The sequence below is a fragment of the Rattus norvegicus genome, chromosome 5, assembly GCF_021556685.1.
Source record: "Rattus norvegicus strain SHRSP/BbbUtx chromosome 5, alternate assembly SHRSP_T2T, whole genome shotgun sequence".
Classification (NCBI taxonomy): domain Eukaryota; kingdom Metazoa; phylum Chordata; class Mammalia; order Rodentia; family Muridae; genus Rattus; species Rattus norvegicus.
In genome coordinates this window covers 115,173,662-115,189,062 of record NC_141538.1, presented here as the reverse complement: position 1 = coordinate 115,189,062, position 15,401 = coordinate 115,173,662, and the positions used below count along the sequence as shown (strand labels likewise).

At 40.9% G+C, this 15,401-nt stretch overlaps 1 long non-coding RNA gene across 2 annotated transcripts; it reads right to left on the bottom strand.

The window, feature by feature from the left end:
• Positions 1-10,805: 10,805 nt before the first annotated feature.
• Positions 10,806-14,614, bottom strand: LOC120102920 (uncharacterized). Of its 2 annotated transcripts, none has more exons than XR_015620980.1 (3): positions 14,527-14,614; positions 11,587-11,641; positions 10,806-10,888 (listed from the first exon to the last, which is right to left on the bottom strand). It is a non-coding gene; the product is annotated as an uncharacterized LOC120102920 (long non-coding RNA). The 2 variants fall into 2 exon arrangements; XR_015620981.1 differs by lacking the exon at positions 14,527-14,614 and adding an exon at positions 14,404-14,446.
• Between the last annotated feature and the right edge of the window lie 787 nt (positions 14,615-15,401).

Sequence of the window (15,401 nt, the reverse complement as noted above, 5' to 3'; positions counted from 1 at the left end):
ACAAAAGAGAATACTATTGGGCAGAGCCCTATCTAGATATAATAATTTGATAGCTGTAATGCTTTTCTTATTTCTAAGTTATACTGTTACTTAAATTAATGGTATGCACACTTTTTCCCTATGCAAATTATCCAACGACATGTATCCACACACATATGGATACATATATGAGACTCCATTTTCCAAGTACATAAGAAATAAAACAAAAAAGGAATGCTACAATCTGGAGAGAAAACATTTTCACAAATAAGAGAACCACGGGGCTGGTTGATATCCTTAAGGTATCAAGATAACCTGCATATAGTTAAGACATTACAAAGTCTTAGTATCCTAAAACACTTGCTGACTGTGGTTGCTTAATCCTCCGGTTCAGTGAATGTGGAAGGTGAGAGGTGTTGGGAGATCCACAGAGGAAACACCCACAGCAGGGAGAAGTGACATTTGGTAGTGAAAGCCACGCCAGTATGATGATGATGGCTCTTGGAAAGAAGGGCAGACAGCATTCACAGGAGTGCTGTTCACTGCAAGTATCATAACATGTACTGGATGATAATTGGTGTTTCTGATGAAGTAAGTGGGAGCAATTTTGGCAAATAGATTTTGTTATAAAAGTGTATTGTTGGGGTTGGGGATCTAGCTCAGTGGTAGAGCGCTTGCCTAGCAAGCGAAAGGCCCTGGGTTCAGTCTCCAGCTCCGAAAAAAAGAAAAGAAAAAAAAAAGTGTATTGTTGGGGAGACTTCTTCATTCAAGCTTCTGTTCTTGATTTACTAAGTAAAAGCCTAATGTTCAGGCAACTATTTGAAAACACATTATCATACACATTTACATGTTTTGGATTTGAATTGAGTCTTGGTGGCAACCACCCTCTCTGAGTTTGCTGCAAACAATGGGATTCTGAAACAACAGCACAAAAGAAAGGGATTGTGCACTTTTGGTACTTAGTCATTTCATGAACATGTTTATCACTGGAAGCTCCTAGAGGCCCAGAACTAGTCAGCTGGATTTGGTGCTTTTCAGGTATTAACTAAGACAAACATAATGTTAACTTCAGCACTCAGGAGGTAGGTAGGGACAGGTGAATCTAAGTTCAAGGCCAGTGTGGTCTACATAATGAGCTCCAAGAAAGTCAGGCCAAATAATGAGACCCTATCTCAAAAACAAAACAGAAAACGGTTGAGGAGGTGGCTTAGTGGTTAAGAGCACTTGCTACTCTTGTAGAGGACCCAAGGTTGGTTGCCAACACCTACGTGGTGCTTTACAAACCATTGTAGCTTCTGTTCCAAGGAATATGATGCCCTTTTCTCACTTTCTTAGGTACCAGGGACACATGTGACGTACACATATACATGCAGCCAGAACATTTGTATGCATAAAATCTAAAAAGAAAATCAATTCTCCCTTTTACAAAAACTCCAGCTAGGTGGGGTGAGGAGGTTGGAATGGGAGGATCTGCACGAGGGGACACTGGGAGGAGAAGGGGAGCCTGATATTGGGATATAAAGTGAATAAATAAATCTTGAAAAATTCCAAATAAATAAAGGTATAAATTCAATGAGGAACATCAGCAGGAATGACAGGCTGTTAAATCTGGCAGCTAAGTGACAGAGTTAACAAATATTGCTTACAACTCTCTTGCTCTACTTAAAGATTTCCCATGGAAATAGTTGCTATTATAGGTCTGGTCTTTATGATATAAATAAGATTTTTGTGTATGCGTGAATGATTTGGAGGCCTAGACAAAGTGGAATTTCATAATGTGCTTTTCACATAGTAAGTATGGGCAAATACTTTATTTGCAAGAGTTTGTTCACGCAGTGTTAAGTAACCATATTTTTCCTTAGCCATCAGTTTGCTGTTCGGGCTTTCAATGAGGATTCTACCAGTTTTAAATTTGAGGGCTTGTGCTATCTTGAAGTGGACAGTGCTTGTGTATGTTTTCACAGTCATCTCTGTAAGCATTTAAATCTAGCAAGTCAAAGCAGAGGCTATCTCAGGTGTACGAGAGCACCACAGCAAAATAACAAAAGCACAAGGAACTCAAAATACGAGTTCCATGTTCTAAATTTGTCTATTCTTTTAAAAAGGGTGGGGTTATAGAGAGGAGAGAATTTCAGATTTCGATGTTTAATTGCACTAACAGCATGTGTTGACAAGTCATAAATAACCTGCTCAGAGGGACTAAATAAATTGGTTTCCCCCAGCAGTGATTCATCTTCTGTCTTTCTTTGTCATCAGCCAAGAGACAGCTTCTTTCTATCAGCTGGTAGGGAAGTATGTGAGAGTTTAACAATAGCTGTCGAACCTTCTGTAGCAGTTACATTTAAAACATTTAAATGCAGTTCTTTTACTTATAACTTTGCAAATTTATAACTTCTCAGTCTGGTATTTTTACAATATCCTGGTGGAGTCAAAGTGCGTTGGGCTAGCAGAGCTCCTCGGTGTATCTCTGTTGCTTTAATCCTTCCTCGACGTTTTGTTGCTATGCCATCCACGTAAGTAAAGTTCACCCTTTAAAGGTGTACAGTTCAGTAGCCCTTACAGATTTATGGTTTGTCTTTGAGTCCAGAAAATCATCATAATCTGAAAAAGATGCATTTTCCTCATGAACATTCCTTCCTCCTTACTTTTCTCCGCCCCCGGCAACACTGATGCAATGTTTATACTTAGACTTGCCTACCTGGAGTAGCTCATATGAATGGAGCCTGTAATAGGCTCCTGACTTTGTGTCTGGCTTTTTGATTTATTGTTCAAATGTTCATATTGTCACATGTATCCGTACTTCATAGTATCTAGCCCCAGTCAGTACCGCATCATCTAGAAACACTAACATCTCACTAATTCATTACTAATTTGGATAAGTTGACTGCACTGTGGCTTGCTGCGTTTTCTTTCATTTGGGGTCACTGAGATTCTTAGGTTTGTCACCTTATTTCTTAGGTCACATTTGGAAGATTTGCGGCTATCATTTCTGCAATTCTGGGTTTTGGTTGTTTTTGAGGATGAGCAAATCCATTTCCTGTTACTCCGTTTTGCCCAGAAGTAGAACTTCCTTCATTTTTGGTATTTCCACTTAGAATAAAGTCCCGAGTAGCCTCCTTTTAGCACTGGGATGCCGTTCTACTGTCGTCTGGCCTTCATAGTTCCTAACTACATTGGTATATAAGCTGCTACTCTCTTGTGGACGTATGCCATGTTTTTTACTGCCATAATATTGGGTTTATTTTTGGTCTCTTTGTGTTCTGCAACTCTAGCTACTTGTGCATTAGTCCTTTTGACATTGTCACAAAGATCCCCAAGGCTTTGTTGAAAATAAAAAGGTTTCTCTTGTTCTGATTAGATAATTTGCTAGATTATCTTAAAAACTTGACTAATTCCTCTCAATTTTATCTCAGTCTTTCTGTTAATCCCATACGGTATCCTTTAAAGTATTTCAAATTGTATAATTCAATTATTAAATCTCCATTTGGCTCTTTTTTCTCTAATGTTTTTATTGAGATACCTGTCACTTCATTTATCCAGATAAATTCATTAAGCATGCTCAGAATAGCTGTCCTTATATCTTTACTAGTTCTAATGTCCAGGTACTGTAAATTGAACAGATATCTTACTACCATCTCTGTTACACAATAGGCATGGTTAGCCCTCCAGAAACTCCAGGGTTATTTGCATTCTGTTTATTTATCTTCTTGTATTGATTTTTGGATTCGAGAATGAGAATATTTAGGTTATATTTGGAAGGGAGATACATCGTCAGGTTTTGAAACAGAAGAGAAGCAATGAGATTCTGGATCACGGTAGTCGTCACAGCTTCACAAATTAAATTTCCCCTGAAGCGCCTGTAAACCGCCATCAGAATGCAGATCTCCAACGTCCGCCTAGGACCCGTGGGGAGATGGGTGTTTGGGAGCCATCTCAGAAGCTGTCACACTGGCTTTTGTATGTAGCCAAGAGAATAATGTGTGTAACTTTGCTTTAGACTACACACCAGAGTTTGTCTTCAATGCAGATTTTCTTGATTTTTTTTTTAAATTTCTGATTTAAAGGAGGTTATTCCAATCTTAAAATGTTTGAGCCAAGCTCACTCTTTTCAGATCTGGAGATTCCATTTACCCTGGTTTTGTCCTGATCCCCATAGCAAAGAATTGTTTTCAAATTTAGGTTTCAATCATTTTTTTCATACAATATATTTTGACCATGTCCCTCTCAACTCCCCCCAATCTCTCTATCCACCCAACTTCAGGTTCTCTGCGCTCTCTCTCTCTCTCTCTCTCTCTCTCTCTCTCTCTCTCTCTCTCTCCAAACCAGCCCACACGTTGAAAAACAAACAAAAGATTAATATAACAAAAATAAAACAAAATAAAACAAAAGCATCCACTGCTCCCTCCCCTCTCCTCTCCTCCCCCCACCAAAAACCCAAAACCATGGAGTCTGTGTTGTGGGGGTCCATTAATTATCGCTGGGCGTGGGACCTGGCCTGCAGTGTGGTTGATATAACTAACCAGTGACACTCCATTGGAGAAAACTGATTTTCCCTTTCCCAACAGCTATCAATTTGCAAATAAAATACCTTCTGGGTTAGGAGTGGGACTTTGTACTCACCTCCTCTTCTTCATGCTAGGACTTTGAACCTGTACAGGTCTGTCTTGGTTACAGTTTCATTGCTGTGAAGAGACGCTATGACCAAGGCAAATCTTACAAAGGACATCATTTAATTGGGGCTGGCCTACACTTTCAGAGGTTCAGTCCATTATCATCATGGTAGGAATCATGGCAGCCGGCAGGCAGACATGGCACTGGAGTTGCTGAGAGCTAGACTGTCTCCCAGGCAGCTAGGAGGAGGATTTCAAAGCCTCCCCAACCCCTACAGTGACACGCTTGCTCCCACAAGGCCACAGCCACTCCAACAAGGCCACACCTCCTAATAGCCCCACTCCCCGAGCCAAGTATACTCAAACCGTCCCAAGGTCTCATGTGCTCTGTCCCAGTGTTTGTGCATGAATATGTTTATCAGTCCTGTTGTCTGGAAGACACTGTTTCCTTGGAGTCACTCACCATCTCTGGCTCTTGTAATCGTTCTGCCTCCTCTTCTAGTTAGATCCCAGAGCCTCTAGGCGAGGGTTTGATGAAGACATCTTTTAGAACTGAATGCTCCAAACTTCCTCGTCCTGCACATTGTCTGCCTGTGGATCTCCTTGTTAATTTACATGTTTCAAGAAGAATCTCTTCTGATGGGGGTTGAATGATGCACTGATCACCTATAATCAATGATTTCTCCTGCGGTGCAACACAAGTTCAAGCCGGGAGTCTCAGCAAACCAAAGGCCACTTTATTTGCTTGATAGAATGCATTGCTTATTACAATTCTTTATTCATTTATACTTCGTCTTTATGCAAGAAAATGTTTACCCTCGTTAAAACTGTCAGTGGCCCGTTACCTAACAGCTACTTGGCCACCCCTGTTTCTTTTAATAGAGTGTTTTCCCTATTCAATAGTTTTTCAAAAAGAGGTAGTTTATATTGGTATAACATTTAAAAATTTCTTTTGGGACTTCTTTACTGATGATAACATAGTATACTAACATCCTGGGTTTTTTTTTAAGTATTAAATAAGATTTGATATGCTTGTAATAGTAACAACTTTTGGCCCTTATTAAACAGCAAAAAAAAAAAAGAAGAAAAAATAGAAAATGAATGTACAGTTCTGTTTTATGCTTTGAAATAATGTTTATATGATGGTTTGATAATACAAAGGCAGATGCTAGTAAGGTCTACCATAAAGTATAAAAGTATAGTAAGTAAGTTCATTTAAAGTAGAGGTTCTCAGCCTGTGGGTTGTGACACCTCTGGGAGGGTCACATATCAGATATTTACATTATTATTCATAACAGTACAAAATAATTTTATGGTTGGGGGTCACCACAGCATAAGAAACTGTATTAAAGGGTCACAGCATCAGGAGAGTTGAGAACCACAGATTTAAAGTTTATTTTATTTTTTAATCAAATGGACAGGTAGGCAATGATCTACTACCATCTTCCTGTAAAAATTAATTGAATTAAAATAATTGAAGAGTATTCAGGGACAGTTTCTAGTCATGAAACACTTTATTTTTTTTCACATTTTCTTATTTTAATTCTCATGTGTCATGAATTTTTCATTGTAGCTTAGGCTAGCCTGGAACACTCTCTGTAGCTAAAGGCTAGCCTCAGACACATGAGCCTCCTGCCAAAGCCTCCCAGATGTTGGGATTGAAACATGAGTGCTTGTCTGATCCTGGAAACTCAGAGGTGTTGAAGTCTTCTCATCTTTAACAGGTGGTATTTCCTTCTACCTGTGAACAGATTCTATAGCCAATCAATAATGCAGCAGTTGTTTTCACTTTAAATGAAAGAGATAACATTCCTAAGAATTTATTATGTATGTTTCTCGCCACCGAGTGAGCAAGATAAATACATACCCATCCGTGCTGACTGGTTGGTAATTTCTGAAACATGAAGGCACGGCCTCTCATAAATAACAGAGTAACAGAATCATGGAGAATTTGGCGGAGATCAATCTGGAGATGGATGAGTTAGTCTGTAAGCAAATAGCGGCTCAACTTATAACTTTTAAGGATGCCCTTGTCTCTAACCTAGACGCTTGGATATCAGTAAATGTGGTAGGCTTTTTACATCAAAGGCTAATAGTTCAGCAGCTGAGCACTGTATAGGAAGACATATTGTACTATAAGTGGGGAGCAGGGAGGAGCATCCTACGCTGTTAGGTAAAAAAAAAAATCACCTTTCCATGCCATCATACACGTTAGCTATGACTGTTCAAGTGAATTGAATTTGACGTGCTGTCTTGGGATGAGAACTTGCTAAAGGCTTTGTTGATGACCCTCAAAACGCTGCCATTAAAACATTTGTCAGTAGCTGAGCATGGTGGAGCACACCTTTAGTCCCAGCTCCAGAGGCAGAGGTAGAGGCAGGCGGATCTATGTGAGTTCGAGGCCAGAGTGGTCTACCAAGCAAGTTTGGAACATCCAGGGCTACACAGAGAAACCATGTCTTGAAAAACTAAACCAAAACGCCCAAAAACCAAAAGTAAACCAAACCAAACCAAACCAAAACACCCCAAACCAAAACCAAACAACAACAACAACAACAGAAACACCAAAAAAAGAGTTGGCAGTCTCATGACATTTTTAGCCATATTTATAAGGCTATGTTCTGTGACATGTCCTATGTGTATATCAGCTAATGTGTATAAAAGCATACATACATAAAAGCATACACATGAGCTTTTGTTGTTCAACACTATTACTGGGCAGATGTGACAGCAAACCAAAGTACTGATCCCAGTAAGATCTAGTGAACTAGTAAGTCTTATTGGGGTTATGTACAGAAATATGCATGAGGGGTTACTTGAAGAAGAAATGACAAAGACAGTTGCATCATCAAGAGCCTACCTCAGCATGGTTACAAACCTAAAAACCTAGAGCAGGTTGCACAACTTGCAGGCAGCTTCGTGGGTAGGAGAGTGTTTTTTCCAGGTAGCTCAGCTGACCTGACTCTCTTCTAGGCAGCTCGTCTTGTCTGATAGTGTCTCTAAACTGCCTTTACTATTTAATTTGCTCTCAGAGTCAAGGGCAGATCTCCAACGTCCGCCAAGGACCCGTGGGGAGATGGGTGTGCATCTTGTCAGTTTCAGGGACTTCCTGAATTTTCAGAATCATTTACTTCCTGAAACTCAACAAGCTTCTTGCATGAAGGAATTTTAAACCTCTTTACCCTCCTTCTGTCTGTCCCTCCTCCCCTCCCTGCCTGCTGGCCTGCTTCCTTCCTTCGTTTCTTCCTTCCTTTCTTCCTTCCTTTCTTTTTTCTTTCTTTCTTTTCTTCCTTCCTTCCTTCCTTCCTTCCTTCCTTTCTCTCTCTCTCTCTCTCTCTCTCTCTCTCTCTCTCTCTCTTTCTCTCTCTCTTTCTTTCTTTCTTTCTTTCTTTCTTTCTTTCTTTCTTTCTTTCTTTCTTTCTTTCTTTTATGTGTATGGTGTTTTGCCTGCATAAATGTCTCTATATCACATGTATAGCTGGTAGCCTGTGGAAGCCAGAAGGGATTGGACACCCTGTAGCTGTGTTTGCTACGTATGGCTATGAGCCAGCATGTAGGTGATGGGACTGGGACCTGGATCCTCTGAAAGAGAAGCGGTGCTCTTAACTGTGGAGTCATCTCTCTCATTCCTCACCTCTCTTTGGAACAGTCTTAATAAGCTTCACTCTAACATGGGCTGTTATAGCATTTTAGCAGTCCCTCCTGCCCTGCCCCATTCCTCTGGTAAGTGCTCCACAGAAACTCCAACTTAATAGTGTTAAGACTTCCTGTTTCCTTCCCTGGAACCTGCCCACATTTCCAATTCGGAGTAAACAAGGAGGTGATCCAAAATGGAGTTAGTGTGATTGAACTTTCAAGTGAAATTCAGATGCAAATGATTTCTTTTCTATGTCCAAAGACAGTGAATGAAATGTCAGGAGATACCTATATGATCAGTGATTGGCTCTTTGGCAGGTGTCGTCAAGGAAGAAAGAAAAGTTTAAATAGTTAAACATTTGTGTCACATTTTGCATATGTATGTGTACGTGTGTGTGTGTGTGTGTGTGTGTGTGTGTGTGTGTGTGTGTGTGTGTGTGTGTGTGTGTTGTACACACTTCACATGTAAAGGTCAGAGGAGAACATCTGTGTGTCTTATTGCTTCCTGCCTTACTGGTAGCTTTGAGAGAGGATCTCTCATTGAACCAGAAGCTGGCAGGGTTTTGCTACATTGAGTAGGCCTTGAGTTCCTGGGAGTAGTTTGTCTCTCTTCCACTATGCTAAGGGTACAGGTATGCACAGCCATGTCCAGGCGTCTACATGGGTACTGGGGATTCAAAACAAGTCCCCATCCTTTGATGAGCTACCTCCCCAGACACCGTGTGTCCCATTTTTAAGTGTTTAACAGCAGTTTCCTCCTTGTAGTGCTTTTTCTAGATATTTTTGTGTGTTTGGAAAACCCTTTACATTTGGATAATTTTTATATCTTTTTACATTTAGACTGTTTATTGGGAATATCACTTCACAGGGGCAAAAAGTGAGTTGGGAAATAGTGTGATGGATGGCCTCACAGCACTATAAAGTGAGCTAAGTATCTTTCTGATAGTGTACAGCTTTCCCTTAAGCACCATCCCTCCTGAAAGAATTTGTTTTATCAGGAAGAAGGTAGAAACATTGGCTTCTTTTATTTGGACTGGACGTTTCTTGTGTTTGTTAATGAAAACACCATTCAGGCTATTAGAGCAGATTTGGGCTATATGCACAGTAGATGTGTTCTGAAGAAGTATCTAGAAACAAAAGAGGAAAATTTGACATTGAAAAAGAACTAGATAGTGGAAGCTGATCTTTATGCATTAAGTTGAGTGTGCAAGGATAAGAAATATGAGCTACGTCTCCCTTTTGTTTTTGGACAAGGTCTCATGTACCCAGGCTGGCTTTGAATTGTTATATAGCAGAAATGACCTTGAACTTCTTCTGTTCCTCTTGCTTTCTAAGTGCTGGGATTGGAGATATTTACCATCACACCCGATTGAGGTAATTCTGAGTACTGCTTTATGCATGCAAGGAAAACACTTTACCAGTTGAGCCCCATCTCAGCCTCCCGACTGCCTTGCACATAACTGCGTGCATTGAGCACTTTGCAGACACAACTGAGATACAAAATAGAATCCTCCCGGGGTTCCAAATCCCTGGTGTGGAGTCCCGTGATAAACAATCTCTCTTCAAATGGCTGCCTCCTAATTCTAGATATCCTAACCACGACCCTGACTCTGTGTATAACAATATGAAGCACAGAATACTTTTTTTTGCATATATCAAGCTGTATTATAATAAGCACAGTGGTTGCCAAACCTAAAGAGGAGCATGAAAGAACCAGTGCCCAAATGCTTTCTCTTCGAAATCCAGGGAGAGGTCGTAAGGTTTTGTTTACTTTGAACCAAGAATCCTTTATTCTAGAAACTAGACAAATGACAGTTTGATTCAGATGTGTTTTAGACATACTGTTCTTAACTGTGAATGTGAGAGAAGAAAGCAATATTCAGTCTGGAACCCTCAGCTAGAAAAGCCTGGGGATCTAGAGTAGAATAATCTAGGTTCAGATAATGCTAGGGACAGCAAACCACTGAACTGAGAACAGGATCCCCGTTGAAGGAATCAGAGAAAGGACTGAAAGAGCTTGAAGGGGCTTGAGACCCCATATGAACAACATTGCCAACCAACCAGAGCTTCCAGGGACTAAGTCACTACCCAAAGACTATACATGGACTGACCCTGGACTCTGACCTCATAGGTAGCCTAGTAAGGGCACCAGTGGAAGGGGAAGCCCTTGGTCCTGCCAAGACTGAACCCCGAGTGAACGTAATTGTTGGGGGGAGGGCGGTAATGGGGGGAGGATGGGGAGGGGAGCACCCACATAGAGGGGGAGGGGGAGGGGTTAGGGGGATGTTTGCCCGGAAACCGGGAAAGGGAATAACATTCGTAATGTAAATAAGAAATACTCAAGTTAATAATAATAATAAAAAAAAAAGAAAGAAAGAAAATGCTAGGGAACAAAACTGTAGAAGTGTATCTTTCTCTTTTAGTGTATTTCTCACCTTTCCACTTGGTTTTAATTTACATTTCCCCAATGTGCTTTTATGTGGTCACTGGTGAATATATATTTTTGATTCTGAGTTTTCTCCATTTTAAGTGGGCCACTTGTCTTTCTGTTGTGTTATCACAGCTCTTTCCCATCTGGACAGCACTCATTTACCAGATACGCCTTCGCCAGCGTTTCAGAGCTTCTGTGTCTCTGCAGTCCTCCTTCATCTTCATCATGGTGTCTTTTGATGAGCAGAAATTTTAAACTTTAATGTCTTTTGTGACTTAGGCATACATTCCCCTTTGTTAAAAAATTATAGCTTTAATGTTTGGACATAGCTCTTTTCTTCCTCATTTCTGTCTCACTGATTTTCATGATTTTTGAGAATAGATATTCTAAAAAGTATAAAATCATACCCAGTTAAAATTATTTTTATTTAGGAGCAAATATTTTAACAAGATCACAAAAATCCTATTAAATATCTCTCTTGAGAAAATGTATGCCAGTATATAATTGTTGAAAAGACCAGACTATCTTCTAAAGATACATTCTGCCTTCTGGCATGTAGTTTAATAATATTAAGATGTTTTTGATCAAAAGGCAACCTTCACTTGCTTTAACATAGTTGGTTCAGGTAAGGTTATGGCCTGCGCATTTCTGGGTAACAGCCAGCACTTGCACAGGAGCCTCTTCACACAGGCAGCCTTGGAGGAAAATGAACAGGTGACCTTCCTCCTCATGGTCCCAGTGGTCCTCATACTTGTCGTCTCTACCTCCAGATCTGAAATGATGTGACTGGCTCACTCTTTCAGGCTAAGACTATAGCTTGTGTCCTAGGAAGCATGATGCTTGATCTTAGTTGTCAACATGATTGATTTTGAAATCATCTGGAATCAGACCTCCGAATGTGTCTAGATGGGTGTTTCCAGAGAGGCTTACCTGAATGGAGAGACCTGCCCTGAGTGAGAGTAGCATTATTTCATGAGCAGGGGCCCTGAAATAAACAAAAAGGAAGAGAAGAGAAACCAAGTCAAGTGCCAGCCTTTCTTGCTTTATTTCCTGTTTCGTCCTAGTGTGGAGAGTAAGGAGTCACAGCTGAGGAACACCTCCACCACTTTGCCTGTCCCACGTGATGGACTATACCCTCACAGTGAACCAAAGCAAACCCTCCACTGAGTTGCCTTTCAGCTTTATGGTTGGGTTTTGCAATTCTGAGAATCCAGCCAGCCCAACATTGAGCCATACTCTCAGGCCTTTAGTAGCCTTTTGTCACGTTGTCAGTGAAAGGGTGAGAAGGTAAGGAATGTGGCCGTGGCCACTGCTGCGTCTCCCATCTGCTGTATGAGGGGAGGAGCAGGCCACCGGATATTCTCTTCACCAGAGGGCAGCGGTTCATTTCAGCTCTCACATCACATCTGTTCTGAAAATAGATTTCCTGAAACTCAAGTGACTGTAGATTAAGTTTTGGCAAGACTGTTACAGTGGGAGCTGAGCAGAGCTTGTCACCTCAGAGCGTTGGAAGTCAGACGTTGCCTCAGTTCTGCCACAGTTCTCTGCATATTGCTTCCTTTGAAATTTGCAGCCAGATTCTAAGTTTCTCACCTTTTAATGTCTGAAAATGCTGGCACCATTTGGCCATTGTTCGTGATGTCCAGGCAACACATCCAAATAAGAATGTATTTGACAAATCAAAGAACGTTCCTCTAAAAGCTTAGACCGGTGCACTAGCAGTGTTCTCCTAACTCAGTTAAACCACGGATTGTTACTAGTTTTGTGCCATTTCCACTGGTGACAGTATCCCATGGTGTGATGTCTTCCCAGAAGATTTTTCTTCCTAACTTAAAAAAGTTTCTAATATAAAGGTTGTATTATCAACAAACGCTAGTTTGAAAGAACCAAATAGGATTTTGAAGATTACCTTTCTTTAACAATGCCTTAAATTTTTATCTCCGTATCCATTCCACGTTGCTTTCTTTCTCAAGACATTATGGTTTATTGTGTCTCCAGCAGGTACCTTGCATGTGATTTACACAGTGAATGGCCCTGCTTTCAGAGCAAGTTAATGATATAATATCCCCATTTATATTCAGAGCAGTCAACACTCTCTAGCTCTCAGAATAATAAAAGCACCTGCATTTAATATACATGGAAGAATGGGAAGGCAAATAGCAGATAAGGCACAATCAGGTAAGTGTAATCAGATAAAATATCACAATATTATAGTAGATCAGCATCTGGTAATGACTTGAATTTTGAAAGACTGACAATCAGCATGGCCTAAAGCAGCCAGGCGTACTCGTTCCCAGCAACTCTTTGTAGAGCTGATTGCTCCTCTCGTGTGTTTTCTGGCAGATTAAGCAGGTAGTTTCTTATTTTAACTCTTCTAGGACTACAATGTCACACAGTAAAACATCAGCAATGTTCCTTTTGAGACCATATCAGAAACAAAAACAAGTGACATATCTGAAAGGGGAATGTTCCCTTCCCGGCAGTTATCTCAAACTGATCCAAATCAATTTTATTTAAAAAAAAAGAATAAATATTGGAGGCAGAGGCAGAACTTTTATTTCTACCTCAATCTCTGCCTGTATGAAATTGACATTTTCTCCTTCCTCCTCTTCTTTTAAAATCAGAGAATGCTTAGGTGACCAGAACCTGTTCACTCTTGATCATAGCCATCTGGTAAACCTAGCTGTGCATACTAGGCTACTTGTGTGTACTCCATGAGCCCTTGTGTATCAGACTGCCGTGGGTTCCAGTAGAAAGTGTTGAATTTGCCAAAGTCACGACTGAAAAAAAAAAAAAAACTAGCTTGCAGGGTGTGGTGTCACAGTTCTCTTAGGCTTTTAAGTTACTCTATGTTGGAAGCCATGGGTCTTTTTATGTAATTGCTTTCACCTTTCCAGGTGTTCCTGAGACATAGGAAGTGTAGGTTGTGAGATACGGGAGAGCCCAGGTACAGAGGGGCTGCAGTAAACATATGTCCAGCTAAGAGTTTGCCCTGATGTTGGTGCCCTTTACTGCCACAAGGCCTGACTGCCTCCTCATTTGCTGCAATTAAAAGTTATTATATGCATAAACTGAACTGCCATGTCCATCTTCTGACAAGGGCTCTGCTCACTTTCTTGTTCCTACTCTAAGGGTAGTAACCTCAGACACTGGGAAAACAGTGTCACATGAAACTTGCATAAATCTGAGTGTGGATGAGATGAAATAACCATCTGTTGCACTTAGAACCGAGACAGCCAAGTGTAGGGAAACCTTTGACTCTGCTACATAAACATCCCTTCTGGCAAGGCACATAGCAACCTGGCAGATGCCATACATATAGACCTTTACAGCCTCCACCAAGACGCCTCCACTTGCTTGAGCCAGCAAGCCCAGAAAGAGGGTCACTCCAGTCCTGTCCCTTAAGCTGTGGATGATCTACTCCTGAGTTCCACAGTCTCTCAAAGGAAACTGCAGCCTCCTCTTGGCATGCTCTTACAATCTACTGCATAGTGCTTCACCAACCCAAAGGCGAGAGTTCATGAGGAACATCTCAGTCCTGTTGTAGAGACTGCGCTGTCGGGATGATCTACTTGTCTGTGTCCATATGTGTTTAGGCCCTGCTTTATAATATCCTTTGTTCTATTGCTTACTACAGAAGAAACTTCATAAAATCAATAGCTACTTAGGAATTTGGGATAACCTAAATCTGTGGGTTTTGACCAGATTCACTCATGATTAACTCTACAATAACTATATACCCCTTACCTTTTAGGGTCTTCCCACAGTGAATTCTCAGGAAAAGGAAAAACTAGATAAATAAAATGAAAAAGAGGTGATCTTTTTTTTCTACCGGAAAATAAGCAAACACAAGCACACATACAAACACACCTCACTGGAAATCTCCATGTGGATCTAGCGATTCCAGGCTCTTTGAGTGTTGTTCAAGGACTAAAGAAACACAAGTGGCAAGGCATTTTCCCCAGAAGCCGAGTGAGGTAAAGGTTATGTATACTACAAAGGAGCAGTGAATTCTAATGCAGAGTGCTCCAGAGAAACTGAATAGTGCTTTGGGCTCCCTTCTCTGTGGTCCAGGAGGAGGAGAGATAAGTCGCTAGGGGTTGGGTACGAGTAGCCTCTTAATTTTAATTGGTGTTCTTTCCACATCAGACATAGCCCGAAGCTTATCCAGGAACTGCAGGCAATGGGCTGGCCCAGCTAGGACTGGTTTTAGATACACGCACAGTAAGGTAAACTATGTCCTCTGTGTGAACTTTTACCATCTTATGCCTGTGCATGATTGGGAATGCATATGATTGAAATTATATATATCATGGTAAAGGATGTGTGCAATGAACTAAGGCTTACAGAACCCAAGCCTATCAATCAAAATCAGATCACTTACACCCTCCCCCTAGCAACCAACCCGTTTCTCCTAGACTCTCAAAAGGAATAGCCAGGCGTCAGTGACCGACACTCTTTTAAGTTGCAAGCCTGCTCAGATCACACTTCTTGCAGCCCATTTAACCTATATTTAATCTTTGCTTTGGGATCGAACCTCTGCTGCTTTAATTTGATTCTTCAACTCTTTGAACAAGATCCTAAACCCTGGAAACACCTGCTCAGACAGAGACTACCAGTAAAAAGACTGCTCTATTTTCTGTGGATACAAAGTCTCCGAAGAGCAAGCGTGTCTGACTGTCCACCTATCTGGTTTTGGATTGCTGTAACAAAATGTCTTTTTCTGGCCATGGTAAAGACTGAAG